General features: G+C 39.8%; 1 pseudogene; it reads right to left on the bottom strand.

Moving 5' to 3' along the window:
* Window positions 1-18,237, bottom strand: part of LOC140492300 (uncharacterized) — a 34,354-nt pseudogene that overhangs the window by 6,206 nt on the left and 9,911 nt on the right.

Genomic DNA, 18,237 nt, shown 5'->3' on the forward strand with positions numbered 1-18,237 from the left:
TCTGTAGATGTAAACACTGAATTTCAGAGCTGAACGGGGAATTATGCCATTTTACACCCAGGCTGCACTTGAACAATTGTGACAACAAGTTGTTATCATAGTATTAAAACTATTGAGGAGCAACGAGAAACTGCACGATGATTTTAGTCATACCTGGAACAAATAAACAAGCTTGTAGTTGTTGCACGGTTGTGGTAGCTCACTTCTAGCACAACAATTCAGTAACTCTTCACTGTGCTGTCCTGGAACCAACCATCTTCAGCTTCTTCATCAATCACCTTCCCTCCATCTTAAGATCAGAATTGTGAATGCTCTTTGATGATTACACAATCATTAGTGCCTTCGCAATGTCTCAGATAGTGAAGTAGTCCATGCCCAAATACAATAAGAGGTGGAGAATTTGGGGACTGACATGTCGGCTGACACTGTACTAACAATGACACCAGAGTTGGAAACGAGGAGTAGGAATAACTTACTAGAAATTTTATCCTGATTTTTCTGCCATTAATTATGATAATGACTGATCATGCAACACAATACTCTGTTCCTGTTTTTTTCACCTATATGCTTGGATCCTTAAGCCCCAAGTGTTAAATCCAAATCCTTCTTGACAACCTTCAGCAAGACCGAACCTCGTAATCAGCTTTACAGTCCACTAGGCCCCGAATGCCAACTTACTGGCCGTATCATTGACCAGAATCAAAACAAAACAAGTCACATAAATATGGTGGCTACAAGGGTCCTCTCTAATTCATCGCAGGGCAAATACATCAAAATTACTGCAGCAATTGACAAATGTAGCTTAGAACCTCCTTCTCAAGTGTAATCAGATGTGAGCAATCAATGTTGACTTTCCAGTGACGGCCGTGTTGCATGAAAGTATGAAAAGCCTGCTGGCAGAATACTCTCAACGGGGAGTGAAGGTGGAAACTAGGGTGGGAATCAATTATGCTGCTTTAGGAATATTGTTGGAGCTGCACCTATGCACCAGTGTAGACAGTACTTCATCATGTTCCTGACTTGTGCATTGTGGATGTCGGATGGGCTCTGGGGAGAGGATGAAGAGAATTGCTTGCTGCAGTATTCAGAGGTCCTGATGTGTTCTTGAAACCAGTCTTTTTATGGCTTGATCAATTCCGTTTCAAATCAATACTAAGATGCAGGTTATTGATTGTGGAGTTATTCAGTGATGCAATGCCACTCAAGTTTATATGGTTAAGTATTCTCTTGTTGGAAAAGTTGTTGACCGGAGTATGTGTTGTGTAATCATGCTTGCTTCTTATCAGGTTAAGACTTGATGTTGTCCAAATCCTTCTGCGGATGGGCATGGACCACTTCGGTGCCAGGTATACTTCAGAAATGTGCTGAAATTTGCACAAACATTAGCAAACGTACCCACTTCTGGCTTTATCAAAGGGGGAGATATGTTCATGAAGCAAATGAAGATCTCTGAGCCGAGGACATTATTTTGAGGAACCACCACGGCGATTGTCTGGGACTGATATTACGAAAATAATGAATTATTGGGTTCTGGCTGTATAAGTAGCATGTTTAAGCACTACTTACGACCCCTGATGTTGGAGAAAAGAATAGATTTTTCCTTCTTCGTAGGTTTACAATATAATGGTGAAATGTTTCATAATGCCAGCTAAAGGCTCGACGTTATAACAATTGAACATCTTCGGTGAGGGTGCAGCTATTTGTGGCTAAGCAAATCTATCAGACGTTCGAAGAACGAATGGATGAAAAGACAGCAAAATGCACAACAGCTGACAATTTTACGCAAATTGCATGAAAATAAAAAACAATATTTCCAACTAGTAACCATCACTGTTTCACAGACTTGAACCCAGGCTTCGACACAAAACTTATATATTAATCGTTTAATGTGAAATTTTAGTTTTTTGAGATAAATAGGGACTGTTCAAATAAATGAGTTTAGACTACTGAAATACTCCAGGGCGGAATTCAGAACATCTCACAATTACTTGATTTCATTACATTATTTAACTGCATGTACGTGAATATATAGATATTCTTTGTTTCAAACCATAAATAATAAAAGTTCAAATTCAAAATTGAATTTTAACATTCATGTTAAGAATATGGCTCTAAATTTTGAACTTTTACACAAGCATAAATGTAATTGAATACATCTGGAGCGGCCAAATGGTACGGGTAATAGGAGTAGATTAATGTTTGCAGTACCAACTAAATAATGTGTGAGCAGGACGTTTAACTTACAAGTGAGCACAGAGTAAGTAATTGTGCGCCAGCAAATATTACCTGTCACGCAGAGCATCTAATTGTCTGCAAAGATTAGTTCGTTGCATTGTTGTCATGAACACCCATTTCATTGAAAGGCAACGTAGGATGACAGGGTTTCAAAAAGAGAAAGTCACTCTTCGATGATTCTGGTGACAAACACACACTGTAATGATAAGTTTCAGTCTGAACTGCCCCGCTGTAACTCAAAGGATGGCGTCCTGTTGGTCGATTCAAGCCATCATCTGAATTACCCTGACCATAACAACACACTGTGGGGCTGTAATCTTCAGCAATATTTCTATCTTGTCTACACTTCAGGATGAGCAAACAAACAATGAGCATGAGAAATAAAAAGGAAATTGATCCTAATATAATGATTAGGTAGCTGTTTACATCAGAAAAATATTCCAGGCGTCTGGGCTTATCAATTTGTTCAAACGATTTCTCAGTTACGTTGGTAATTACGGTAAAGTAGATTGCAACTGTAGTGGAAAGACTTGGCTGTCCATTATCCTTCACACGGAGGACCAATCTTTCTGTACTGATATCTTGATCACTAAATGCTCGTGTTGTTCTGATTTCTCCAGAGAGATGTCCCACAGTAAAAAGGCCAGGTAGGAAAGCCTTGCATTCTGGCCAGAATCTTCGTCAGACGCAAGTACCTTGGTGACCAGGTACCCTGGATATGTTGCTTTGGGCAGGATCTCCACTGTTGCTGATGTGTTCCAAGTTAAAGGTGAAACAATAATGGGTGCATTGTCATTTTGATCCAGGATAATAACGTTTACAAGGGCAGTGCTGCTCAATGGAGGTGATCCAGCATCCTGAGCTTGAATTGCCACATGGAAATGTTTCTGTTGCTCATAGTCGAAGGAGCGCAGTGCGTAAATGTTCCCGGTTTTGGAGTTAATCGTGATGTACACGGAAGAAGGTATTTCGTGCTTTTGATCGTCTAGAATGGAATAAGATATTTCCGCATTCTGATTCAAATCAGCATCATTTGCACTAACAGCAAATATAGAAGCACCGGGAGTATTATTTTCCATCAGATACACGTTATATGACGATTGTGTAAATATTGGTGCATTGTCATTTACATCAGTAACTGAAACCACAATGGATTTACTAATTGAAAGAGGAGGAAATCCACCATCCCAGGCTGAAACGGAGATATTGTACAGTGGGGTAATCTCATGATCCAGAAAGCCATTGGTAATCAATTTGTAGCTGCCCTTCAGATATTTTTCGATCTTGAACGGAATACTGTCAGGAATCTGACACTGAACTTCCCCATATTCTCCAGAATCGCGATCCGTTACGCTGATCAGAGCTATACTAACCCCCGAAGCAGCATCTTCCTGCACAGCACTGGATAGTACTGTTACTTGCAAGTTAGGGCAATTATCGTTAGTGTCAATGACATCGATAGTAACAGTTGCATGGGCTGACAATTCAGGTGGAGCGGAATTCACCGCCAGGATGTCAAATTCATAAACATTTGTTTCTTCAAAATCTATTACTCCTTGAACTCTAATCTCTCCAGTCACAGGGTCCAATTTGAACAAGTCGCGAATATTTTGGTTAACGTGATGTGTGAAAGAATATGTTACCTCCGCGTTTGTTCCTTCATCTATATCAGTAGCATGAACCCTTAGCACCAAAGAGCCATTCGCGATGTTTTCTAGCGCTGACGCCCTGTAGGTTTCATGATCGAATACGGGGGCGTTATCATTTGCGTCAATGACATTAATGTTGATCCGCGCTGTGCCAGATCTCTGCGGAATCCCACCATCGATAGCCGTCAATACCAGAGTAAATATTGATTGTTGTTCACGGTCCAAAGACCTCTTTAATACCAGTTCGGCATTTTTACTGCCACCTCTTCTTGTCTGCATTTTAATACCGAAGTGCTCGTTCGGACTGATCTGGTATATGTTGATTGTATTTGTACCCACATCCAGATCACGCGCGCTCTCGAGAAGGAAACGTGCCCCCAGTGCGTTTAATTCACTGATTTGCAAATTGAATTCCTTTTTGGAAAAGACGGGTGAATTATCATTTACGTCTAGTATCTCCACTTCAACGGGATACACTTCCAAAGCATCAGCGAGCGTGATTTGGAAAAAGAGAGAACATGCAGCGGTTTTGCTACAAAGCTGTTCTCTGTCGATTCTTTCATTAACAAACAAGAAACCATTTTCTACATTTATCTCTATGAATTGCTTCGGGTAATCAGAAATCAGCAGCAATTTGCGACTCGATAATTCCCAAACCTTTAATCCTAGATCTTCAGCGACGTTGCCAACAAAGGTTCCACGTTCCATTTCCTCGGGAATTGAGTAGCGAAGCTTTTCGGAAACCAGGTCAGAAATGCAGAGCGAAAAAATGATGGAAACCTGGCTAATCAGTGGAGTCGCCATTGTAATATTGATACGTCGCTTCTGACAGAAATAAAAGCTAGCTGCGTATTAAAATCTTATTTTATGAAGTTAGTAACTGCAGGGATATCACCGGGGAAGCTTTATTGCCGTGACTGCAGACGAGAAACGCACCAACCGACTGTCCCTTTCGTTCTGTTTGTCCAACGGAGGAGGCGGTCGATCTCTCACAACGTCTCGAATTCTTATTGGTAGACAGCGACACGAAGAGTTTCCCCCAATAACTGCAACCATTCTTAAAGCTAAACCGTTGGGAGATCTTGTCAAATTACAAGTGTACAATTAAAAATGTCCGGACAAAAACGATTTTACGATTCGGTTTTATTTACACTGTGGTGCATTGGAATCATGAGCTGTCTCATAGTTACATCATTCTAGCCACTAATCATTGGCCATGTTTAGTCCATATAATGTCATTCCACGATTTAATTTAAATTGGTAATTTATAAAACTGCCAGGCCTTAAATACAATATAGTGATTCTAAAAGGTTCCAGATAACCCTAGGACTTGAAAAGGCCAACATTATTTCCGAAATGCTGTTCCTGTCATTTATTTTTCAATGACAATAACAGTCTCTCAACTGGTAACATTTTTTCTCTCTCTCGCTTAACAGTCGAAGTCAGTTTTGTTTAAGCATGCACACCTACTTTTTGAATGCCCATTTGAATATATTTCTGGTAAACATATCACCCCTCTTCCAGGAGCAAACAACACCATCCTGACCATCTCCAAGAAACTGTATACCCAATACATAAGTGTGCTGCACTTAACATTTGAAATTTCTACTGCCATTTTGTGAAGACCAAAACATTAACTTCACGTCTGTATTCTGAGAAAGTAAGGAAGTCCAGTGGTAAAATATAAAGAATATGGTCGACAGATTCGACAATTATTGCGAACTGAAACTCATCATATCTGCCAAAATCATTGGTGTTTAGGGTGTAGGTTTGCTCGCTGAGCTGTAGGTTTGATATCCAGACGTTTCATTACCTGGCTAGGTAACATCAGTAGTGGCGACCTCCAAGTGAAGCGAAGCTGTTGTCTCCTGCTTTCTATTTATATGTTTGTCTTGGATGGGATTCCTGGAGTTTGTGGTGATGTCATTTCCTGTTCGTTGTCTGAGGGGTTGATAGATGGTGTCTAGATTAATGTGTGTGCTTATGGCGTTGTGGTTGGAGTGCCACACAAACCCACCAACACTCTCAAACAAAAACTAACAAACTTAGAAGACCCAGTACAACCCATGGACAAAACCAACGTCATCTACAAAATTCCATGCAAGGACTGCCACAAACACTACGTAGAACAAACAGGAAGAAAGTTAGCCACCAGGATACACGAACACCAGCTAGCCACAAAAGGACACGACCCTCTCTCCCTCGTAGCCCTACACACGGATGAGAAAAAACACCACTTCGACTGGGACAACACATCTATCCTGGGACGGGCTAAGCAAAGATATGCCAGAGAATTCCTAGAGGCCTGGCACTCCAACCACAACGCCGTAAACAAATACATATACCTAGGTACCATCTATCAACCCCTCAGAAAACGAAAAGGAAATGACATCATCACAAACCCCAGGAACCCCATCCAGGACAAACATATAAATAGAAAACAGGAGACAACAGCTTCGCTTCACTTGGAGGTCGCCATTGATGATGTTACCTAGCCAGGTAATGAAACGTCTGGATATCAAACCTACAGCGCAGCGAGCAAACCAACACCCGAAACCTCAGCCTGAGCTACAAACCTTGCATCATTGGTGTTTGCAGCCTTTTTAGTGAGTTACCTTTTGAATGCATCTGAAATCGGACTGAACAATCATTGAACACTGCCATTGTGGCCCCGATATTTAGCCCGATACCAAACTGAATAGCTGCAAGACTGAACCACGACTGCACTCGAATGCTGTGCACCTCAAACTGTTTTTGTAAATAATTCACGTGATTAAGAATAATCAAACTTAAACATTGCAGAGATAAATGCGAGCTATGAATCATGCTCATGAAGAGAGTGAAAGAAAAATCACAGATGTTGAAGTGCGGCACGATTGACTGTTAATATTCGCGAGGTTACGGATGGGCAGATGAATGGAAAGATATAAAAAGAGTTACATGCGAGAAGTTTGTGGCGTAGTCGTCATAAAAATGCTTGTAGCAGAATAATAACTGTTGGAACGAAAGCAAAATCTTATTAAAATGGATGAAGAATCATAAGTGTTCAGATTTTATCTGAGAATTGGAAGGACGAGAGGTAAATCGATATATCGAGGAAAAATCGCAACGTTCCACCTTGATGGTAGACAACGTGGACAACAATGATGAGATCACTGCGAGCAGATAGCAACAGGCAGCCCCTCAAAAGAGAACGCAGTCGGGAACGCACAGCACTCGCAATGTTGTATTTGGAATGCTTGGAGCGTAGAAACATAGGAGCAAGCGTCCGCCATTCAGCCTGCCATGCCTGTCATGTTATTTAACGCGTTCATTACTAAATAACGTCTTTCGTTCATTTATCCCCATAAACCTCTATCCCTTTGGTAAATAGAATTCTTTTCGAAATATAGTTTAAACGTAGTTGAAACATATTTAAAGATTTAGCTTCCACAGCGCTCTGTGTAGGAAATTGCAACGGTTCACTGTTTAATGAAAAAAGCTCCTCATCTTCGTCCTACATAAGCTATCCTTCTTTTTCCAATTGTGCGTAATGGTACGAGGATCCTCATGCAGGCGAATCATCTCTGCTACATCAATGATGTAGTGACTGTAATATTTTACTTCGAACTTAGCGCTTTATTTCTTTCAACCTCGTTCTTAAGTTTTTGTACCTAAGTACTTGTACTTAAGATGGCGCCACTGTGTGTGACCACATTGAAAACTTTTCACAGCACTGGGGCACTTTAGTACTTGAGTACTCGTGACAGTAAAGTTTAAATGTAAATCTATCTTATCCATACTTTTAATTGTATTGTGAGTTTCAATAAAATCACTTCTTTGAAACACCAGAAAATACAATCCCAACTTGACGAATGTTCTTAATAGGACAGTCCCACCACCACAACAAGAAGTCTGGTGAACCTTTCTTATACTCTCCCTGTCTTAATAATAACAAATAATCTTGCATTAAAGATTAATATTCTTGGCAATTTGCTAGACCTGCATGTTAGACTTCCAAGACAAATTGATGAGGATACCCATATGACTTTATGCATTGACACTTTGCAACTTATTGATATTTAAGAAACAGCATCACAAATTTTAAATTACATTCTTAATCGACTAGTTCTTGAGACCAGATTTTTATTGCATTTAAATGCCACCAATAGTCGCAATGGTACTCTAACCCATCTCTTAAGAAAGATCCAAGAAGTGTCGATTGCGTTTGGACTGACATCTGATCTTGCATTCTTTCAATAGGGAAATGCGCTTCTGTGAAAATGAATGACTGAAAGCAGCCGAAATTCTCTATTTGGAAATCGTATACGTGTAATATTCCCAGTGCAGCAAAGTGTATTTTCAAATATTTATCCATTTGTATTAGCCAAGAAAGAGAATGGATACAGTACCTCTCTGTCTAACTGTAGTCCTCTGATTGCTCTGCCTGACCACAAGGACAAGCTGCTATGTCTGAGCAGATTGTTACGTGAGTTAGGTCACAGCGGGAGCACTGCCTGCAGTTCTGTTCGCCACAACGTAGAAAGATGTCTTGCACAAGAGAGAGTGAAGAAATGATTCACAGGATGTTGGATTGGCTGAAGTGACTCAACTACGAAAAGAGATGAGATAAGCTGAGATGGTTTTCCCAAGAGGAGAAAGATGAGGGGCAATGTGATGAAAGGGCACAAAGTTCTAAGGAACAATGATAGGAGAGGTAGGAGAAAATCGTTCTCTTGATTAGGTGGGTCAATAATCAGGCTGAGCACAATATTAAGGAAAGAAGCAGGAGATTAAAATGGATATAAAGACTTTTGTTCTTCACCTACGTGTTGTAGACATCTCGAATTCACTGCCTGAAAGGTTTGTAAAAGCAGGAAATCTCAAGATGTAACTACTGTTTTCGAATGAACACATGGAACGTCATAACATGCAAGTCTGCAGGCTGACTGGTGGAAATTTGAATGTCTGATGCCCGACACAGACACGTTGAGTCTCTTTCCTGCTGCAAAAACTCTAGGCAGTTATTCACTGCCAATCAGGTTTTCTTTTCCTGTTGCTGCACGAGGACGTCTTCGGCATAGCTAGCATTTATGGTTCATCCTGTTCATTCGCTAACCACATTGTTGGAAGAATGGAGTCACATGCAGCAGCTGTGACCACCGGTTTACCTCCCCTAAATGAGTTTGTACATCAACATGCAATTAGGCCAGCTATCGTCCTTACATAACTTTTACGTTTAATTTCATATCTCATCACCCATCGTGCGTTTCGAACACAGTTCGACAGAACATTGATTTTGGTACTGCGAGGCCAATAGCGTTATCAGTACACAAACATCTCCCCGTTGTGACTCTCAGAGGCTTATTAATAGATCCAAGGGGTTACCATCAACTAGAAGAGTGGTATGGTGGCTCGGTGCTTAGCACTGCTGTCTTAGAACAGCAGGTCTTTGGGTTCAATCCCAGTTTCCGGTGATTGTCTGTGTGGAGGTTGCACATTCTCCCCGTGTCTGTGTTGATTTCTTCTCGAAATTAAACACCATCCATTAACTTGCTTTGTCAATGACCCGCCGATATTTCCGCTTGAATAATTCGCATGCATTTACTCTCAAATACTCAAGGATATTCTCAACAAAGGCCTTGTGTTCCTGCTGCTTGGGAACCGGATAGAGAGTTTGCCTCGAAACAGGTTTGACACATAAGGCAGGTGAATAAAGAACGCTCGCTCTTTATTGCTGTCGTTCTCAGATTGATGTTGCTGTAAAACGGCAAATCGGTTAGCTGATCTTGCTCTTTCGGGACAACCGTACTTTTATATATCATTGCACTAACACCGAAAGGAGGAAGGCAGAGAAAGTAAAAACACAGACCTGAGGAATTTTGTTGATTATGGCTGCACAGCAAACAGGTATATAGTTGTTCTCTTCGCTCCTGCTCTGTGATTCTTTGGCTGGAGTGTGAGGCACTGCAGATCCAAGGCAGCAGTTCTGCTTCTTATTGGTAGACAGCGACACGAGCAGCCTCAAACAATAACTGCAGCAACTGTCGTTGATGTTGAACGATCTCAAGATTTATTGCAACAGCATGAAACGAAAGGATAGTGCGTGCATAATTTTAAAAACTCTTTACAAACACAATTAATCGTACATTTGTAATATTATTTGCAAAATTGGTTTAACGTACTTTAGCAGCAGAAAGATTCATTCTCCTTGCAATAACATTTCCAATTACTCAGCAAAACTAAACACAGAACTGTCGATGCTGGAGCTCTGAAACAAGAAAAGAATAGAAATTACTGCAGAACTTCAGCAGGTCTGTAGCATCCGTGGAGAGAAAACAGTTAATGCTTGGAGTTCAGTGACACTTCTTCATAAAATCGTTTACTCTTTCCTTTGCACAGCTGCTGCCAGACTTGCTGGCTTTCTCGATCGATCATACATTCAGGAATTTTAATTGACAATTAACAATGTTCAGCAGATCAACTCTTGAGATACTCAACATATTCATGTTCAAATACATTACCATCACTTAATCCCCGCAATCAACATCCAAGGGTTTACCATCAACTAGAAGAGTGATATGGTGGCTCGGTGCTTAGCACTGCTGTCTCAGAACAGCAGGGATTTGGGTTCAATCCCAGTTTCCGGTGATTGTCTGTGTGGAGGTTGCACATTCTCCCCGTGTCTGTGTTGATTTCTTCTGGATGCTCTGGTTTCCTTCTACAGCCCAAAGATGTGAAGCTAGGTGGATTGGGCATGCTGAATTGACCATAGTGTCCAGAAATGTGCAGGCTAGGTGGAGTAGCAATTGGAAATGCAGGGTGACGGAGATGGGACGATGTTTCGAGGGTCAGTGCGGACTTAATCGCCAGAGGGCCTGCTTCCAAACTATGGGGAATCCATTCTATGCTCCAAGCTGAATTGTCCACATAAATATGGTGTCTATAACAACAATTCAAGGATAAACAATCTTGCATCAAGTAATTCAACTCCTGATTCCCCTGCTCATCTCAGTTTCTACAAGACACACTTCAGGGCGCTGTCTTGTCTAGATGAATGCAGTTGCAGCAAAAATCAAGCATCTTCAGAATATTTCAATCAAAAGAGCCTGCGTGATTGGTATCACATTCAAAAACATTTACTCCTCCACAAGACGATCTATAACAGCAATTTAAACCATTTAGAAAGCACACTGTAGAAATACATCAACATACCATTTAGCAGCCCCTTCCAAACACAGGAAAATTACAACCTGAGCAAAGAAAAGCACAGCCGATACATCAGAACACCAGTAATTGCAAGTTCCCCTCCAAGACTTGCAGCATCCTTACTTGTAATTATATCAGCGCATCTTTACTGCACCTGGATCAAACTCCTAGAATGTACTCTATAAACGCATTGTAGGTGTGCCTATGCCAAATGACTGCAGCGATTCAAGCAGGCATCTCGCTATCATCCTCTCATGAACAATTAGGAATGGACAATAAATTCCAGCCCAGCCTGCCAAGTTCACATCTCTTAAATGGTTTTAAGAGATTGCCACTGTAGTACTGCTCATCATGGGCATCCAACATCCTGGGTTTTAACGTTGATCTTGAGGTATTATATTGGTTGATGTCCAAAGGATTTCAGATGGAAAGTGTTTTCGTTGTTATGCATAACTATACCGTTTAAAGGCCCAGATTGCCTTGCATCTGATTATCACTTCATCGGTCTTGTGCAAATCAGAATCTAAAGCGCTGCCACAAAAGATTAAAACTAAACGAGGATTGTTCTCAACAATAGTATGTATTAGTTGTGTGAATCACGGTGCGATGTCATTTATATGCAATAGAGAAACACAGCTAGTGTTGAGTTTTGACAACAGAGAAGACTCATCGGTTTGTGATATGTGTTGCGCACCTTCTCAGTCCGGGTTGTCCACTGTTTATACATCAAATTCAGGAATGCTGGAATCGTAGAAATGTTGTATGTGGTACAACTAATTAAAAACGTCCAGCTGTAGTTTGAGGCACTTCGCCTTTTTTGTTGGTCAATAACAAGCAGAGATTCCACCAGAGGATGGTGCTTTCATTCACAGGAAAACAATAGATGCAGGGTTGTTTCTGCTGTCCATCATAGTCAAAACCATGCCCATATTGCATCTTTGCATACCTTGTTTTAATGTTAGTTATTAAAATAATTATCGAAAAACCGTGTGACATACATGAAAGTCAATACAACCAATTTCAGTACATTTGGTCAACCTAAGAGAAACATAAAGATACACTATGATCACCAGCAACATCCGAAATGAGTGTGATAAATTTCGTGATTTCCATCTTTAGAACTCCTCTCAATATAGTGGTGTGATGATTTGCCTCTCCTGGATTGCGCACTGCTGTATGTGACGGAAAAGTTGTGGGCCATGGTACCTAGTAACACGAAGGCTGGAGAGCAGCTGTTGAAAGGGGAAGAAACGGGTTTTTTTCGCCATGTTGTTATGTATTCCTACTTACAATTGGGCTACACAAACAGGGTCAAAATGATTTGAGAACGATTTTAAAATACACACATGTGCACGAGTTAGAAGGTGAAGTAGGTTACTCAGCCCCTCCAGCATGCCGTGTCACTTAGTTACAATCAAAATACTACAATTGCTGGTGTTTTGAAATAAGAGTAGGAAATACTGGAGAAATTCACAAAGCCCGGTAACATCTAAAGAGTGAGCAAAAGACAGTCAACATTTCAAGTCTCATATGATTCTCTGTCGGAACTGTTTCAGTCATGGCTAATCTGAATGTCATCTCAAATCCATATTTCTTCTTAAGTTTGATAACTTTACAGGCAGTCGATCAACAATATTTGATGTATTTGCGCCTGAAACATATTCAAACATTCTGCTTTCGAGACCATTTCGAGGAGAGAGATCCAAAGGTTTGCTACACTCCAAGGAAAGTACTTGCTTCTTCTCTGTTTCAAATCAGTGATCCGTGATTTTAATACTGTGACACTTCAAACTGAAGTCTCCCATAAGATTAAACATGCTCTCCATATTTACCTTGCCACAATCCCTCAGGATGTGAAATGTTTGAAGCAAATCACCTGTCACACTTCCAGATCCAGATGGTACAATTCTAGCCCATCTAAACTTTACATGTAAGGCACCCCACACCATTCAGGTTTTAAATTTTTTAATGCACCTTTTCCAACATATTTAAATCCTTCCTTACATAAAGTAACCTTTACTGTGCAATGCATTTCAGAGACCACCATACAACCCTGTATAATTGAAACGTAACTTCCCTACTTTTCTGTTCAACGTACCACTCCACGATAATTTCTAATATCTTATTTGCTTCCTGATGACAAACTGTAAGTAATTTACAATCCATTCACAGGGACATCCAGATCTCTCCACATTTGCATGAAATAGAAAAAATCCCAATCATTAAGCGAATCAAGGGCTAAGGGGTTAAGCAGGAAAGTGGAGTTGGGGATTATTAAATCAGCCATGATCTCTTAAAATGGTGGAGTTTATTCGATCCGTCAAATGACATAATTATGATTCTACTTTTTGCTCTCTTGTTGAGAGATTATGGACTTCTAGGATTTGCCTATTTCTTTTATAGTCTTTCTGCAAAAATGGACAATTTCACATTTCACTCATTATATCTACTTATTGTCGCTTTGGTACATATTTCCATACTTATTTTACCCATCTATAGGTTTTTGTAATCTCCCTATGTCTTCCACAGCGATTTCCTAATTATTTTTGTGTTGTTCGTAAACTTGACAACTATACATTCTATCTCTCAATTCGTGTAATTTACGTAAATTGTTAACAACTAAGGCCCAGCACCAGTACCTGTGGAGCAGTATTTGTTCAGGCATTCCTGTCGGGAAAAACAAACACATTTCTAACTATTTTCTGTTTCCTTTTATACTTTGAACTTTCCTTTCTTGTCAATATGATACGTTGTACACAATGAGTTATTATTGTATTCAGTAACCTTTAATATGTCGCCTTTTCAAATGTTATCTGGAAATCTGCGTCCTGTGTATTTGATGGCTCTTCTTTATCCATAGAACATGTTTCCTCCTAAAAGAACTGCAAAGCGTTGGTTAAACATAATTTCTCATTAAGAAAGCCACGTTGTCTCTACCAGATGAACTTGGACTATTCCAATTACTAAGTTATACATTCTTTAGTCATTATTTGTAACAATTTGGACATGAAAGGCCTGTAGTTTGTGCTTGTCTGTCTGTGTCATTTTTTAATGAAGAAACCACATTCCTTGTTTTGAAATGTAACAGGAACGTCTGATAATCAAGACAATTTTGGAAAATTGAATGAAATGTGTGAAATTAGTTTTGGAAAATGCATCACCATCTTTTAAGAACTTAGAGTAATGTTTATCAGGATGGGGATACTTTTCTATTCATAGCTGAATGTTTTCGGGAGATCATGTTTTTTTCAGAATTCCTCCTTCCCTTCCATTTCCGGAGTTATCATCACTCATGGAATGTTACCTGTGTCCTCTATTTTGAAAACTAATGCAAAATACTCAGTGAATTTGCCTATCATTTCTTAACTTTCCTTTATTAATCCTTCAAACTCACTTTCTACAAGATTAACGCACACTTTGCCACGTATTCCTAAACGATTAATAGGAATTATTACTATTTCTGTATAGTTGTCTCTCACACTCTGATTTCCCCTAAATTAGGTTTTTGGTGGTTATTTTCCGCGTTAAGATCCATCCAGCATTCTAGCCTGCTTCCAGTGCTTATACAATTGTATGCTGCTTCATTTAGTGTGAGATTACCTCTTCTAGTAAATCAATCCATAATTTTTTTATACTTGTTGGAGTGTGTCTATTGTGCGTGTTGCAAAAAAGTAACATTAAATGTCTGCTGCTGCATCTGTATCCACATGTCCTTTAACAACTTGTTAATACATATTATCGAGTTCTGCTTTCATGACCCTCTTATTGCCCAAAATAAAATTTTAAGAAATAGTTTCAAATCCATTCCTCGTTTCCTCAAACTGAATTTAACTTCCAGTCACTCTATTATTGCTACGTTTTAAGGCATCTTCACATTAAAATCATTATTTAATTATTCCTTATTCCCTAGAATAAACCTAGATCTAATATGTTTTTTTTTTAGATTAGATTAGATTACTTACAGTGTGGAAACAGGCCCTTCTGCCCAACAAGTCCACACCGCCCCACCGAAGCGCAACCCACCCATACCCCTACATCTACATTTACCCCTTACCTAACACTATGGGCAATTTAGCATGGCCAATTCACCTGGCCTGCACATCTTTGGACTGTGGGAGGAAACCGGAGCACCCGGAGGAAACCCACGCAGACACGGGGAGAACGTGCAAACTCCACACAGTCAGTCGCCTGAGGCGGGAATTGAACCCGGGTCTCAGGCGCTGTGAGGCAGCAGTGCTAACCACTGTGCCACCGTGCCGCCCACCAATGTTGTCCACAATGGCACAGAATGTACTGAAAATGTGTGCCAAATATATTTTTGATCTCCTCATCTAGGCTACCTTTGCCCAGCTGACTTTTCCATTCAATATGAAAATTAAAGTATCCATTGATTTTTGCACTTCCGTTCTGACAAGCTAACACTCTTTCTTCCTTTATGCTCCACCAAGCAGTTTGTTTCCTTCTGGGAGTCTCTATACCACTTCCAAAATAACTTTGACTTTATCATTCCTTGTTTCAATACAAATTGTTAATGCATCTCAGTTTTCTGAACTTATGTCACCGCTGTATCTTATGCTGTATCTTTGTTTTAACCGACAAAGTCACCCCTTCACATTCTCCTTACGCGTTTAAATGATCTTTACCAAAGCGACTCGGGTCTCAAGTCTTATCAGTTGCCTTCAATGGTACCAAATGGCACTTTTTTTTACATTATTTTTATTGTTTGAAGCATTGCATGTAATGAGATGCTGAGAAGTTAGTTATATCCTTTTGCCCCTTTTGTAAATTCGAGTTTTATCTATTGGTTGATCCTTACATTCATTTTCTCTGTCTGTCTGTCTGTCTGTCTGTCTCTCTCTCTGTCTCTCTCCCTGCCTTTCACAATCTGTATCTGACTTCCTGTCCTTCCATTTGACCTTGACTTTGTTTTTGATTTACAACATCATTTCATATTTGATCCTTTGACGTCATTTATTTCAATGTTTAATTTAAAATCCCATCCACCTTTCTAGTCATATGGACAGCACAGGAAATGTACAGGAGAGTACAGATCCCAAATTTCCACAGCATTTACAAATGAAAGCTCCTTCCAAGCAACAAGTAGATATCTTAAACGGCCGCACTAGAGTGACAACACAACGCCTGGAATTGCACACTTTAGCTCTGCACTAAGCGGAAATGTTCACATTCTGCAATTCTGTAACACATTAACTTCCCTTCCACTTCTATTTTTTTTTAAATTGCATAATTATTCACTAATTTACTCACAAAATAGCTCGGTACCGACTTTGCAGCAGACCAAGGCCAATTCCCATCATTTACAATGCATCTTCGTCTATCGAAACGTCTCAGGGTTCTCAACTTGACAGTTGCTTCGGATGCTGCCGACTTCGTCACAAATTCTCTCCTCGCCCACTCCTCTTTGTGATATGTACCCCCCATTGCTAGGAGCTTACTTTGAATGTTCCTCAAGCGGATGCTAACTTCCTATCTTGTGTTCCTCACATGCTTGCTACACGGGGTGAAGCTTTCTAGGTGAGGACAGCAGATGCTAGGGTTCAGAGTCGAGAGTATAGTGCTGGAAGAGCACAGCAGGTCACGCAGCATCGGAGGAACAGGAGAATCGAAGTTTCGGGCACAAACGCTTCACCAGAAAAGCAGGAGAATTGACGGTTCGGGCATAAGCCCTTCATCAGGATGCCTTTCTGAAAGTAGTTCTCCTCCTATCTCTACATGATTCCTGATGAAGGGCTTATGCCCGAAACTTCGATTCTCCTGCTCCTCCGATAGGTGAAGCTGTCTGCCTATCGCAAAATCTTCGCCTCAGTTGCTCATGAGCGTGAGGGTAATTTTCTATCTCGGTGTCCTCCACCAACCTGCTCTTCTTGCCAATGGCGAAGCATTGTGCATAAAGTTCAAATCAACATAATTTAAATGAGTGCATTGTCATCCTGCTATTAGACGATTATTATACAATTATTAAAAATTAAAAATGTATGGAAGAGTAATATATTTGGTTAGTTACAGCGCATTTTATTTTGCTCACCTTAAGATTACATTCATTTTTCAATGTACGCATCAAATATGTGTACTTGCCTCCAATATGCCTCACCAGTTTCTATGTCTTCTTTTGAGTTATAACACTCAATGGTTACAATTTGCCTGCACTCCATGGCATCCATATTTCTATCTAAGGTATTGTATGAGTGCGCATTGTAAAATTTTTGAAGCCCACAATGAAATATTCTTTTCCATGGTACATTTCCTGTTTTTCTATCTAAATTAACAGTAATAACACAATTCATGCTACGAGTCAGATTTATTGATTAATGGGACAAAATTTCAAAAAACACCTTTGAACAGTTACATCTCCAAGATGCCAGGCTCAGCGACCTAAATGACAACAATTTTGACTGCAAACAGGACTGAGTACATTCAAGTTTGTCAGTTGGATTGTCAATGTTCAGAATAGTTAGAAAATCAATTTGGAGACTATGACGAGACAGACTCATTTGGTTATGTTTCCTAATGGAAATGAAAAGTTTTGAATTAGTTTGTACTGCAATAATTTCTAATCGATTACTGTTCACGGATGCACTTCTACGTTAATGTGGATGACTTATTGGAACCTGCCGATGCAAAGGTGTGTAGGTCAAGGCACCTTTCCTAAGCTGACGTACCTCAGAAATAGTATACAATGCTTTCCTTCACAATGCCTTCGGAAAAGGACCTTATGCATATTCAACACGAAGTGTTTAATGAAAAATCAGTTTAAAAAAACACATGTTCCGTTTTGAACTGATCTGAAAATGCCTTATTTTAAAAATGGATTTAACAAGATGACCAGAACATTTAGTAACTGAATTATGTCCATTTGATTTTTACTTTTTGTTCAAATTATCCCTTTCAAAATCAATCTAACAAATCGCGGAATAAAATCTGTGAATACTATGCAGGAGAAAGTTATATTAAAACATCTAACTGCTTCACGTGTTCTTAACGAAATCTATAATTTTAATGGAATATAACAAGGAGAAATTTGTAGACTCGTCACGGGCTATATCTCTAGTTACCAGAGGAATGTTGATTCTTAATATTTAGGAGCTTTGAAATCAGGGAAATTACAAACATTAGTTCGTGAGCTATTTACTCTAACGTTTATAAA

Source organism: Chiloscyllium punctatum, chromosome 20 (assembly GCF_047496795.1).
Source record: "Chiloscyllium punctatum isolate Juve2018m chromosome 20, sChiPun1.3, whole genome shotgun sequence".
NCBI classification, from domain to species: Eukaryota; Metazoa; Chordata; class Chondrichthyes; order Orectolobiformes; family Hemiscylliidae; genus Chiloscyllium; species Chiloscyllium punctatum.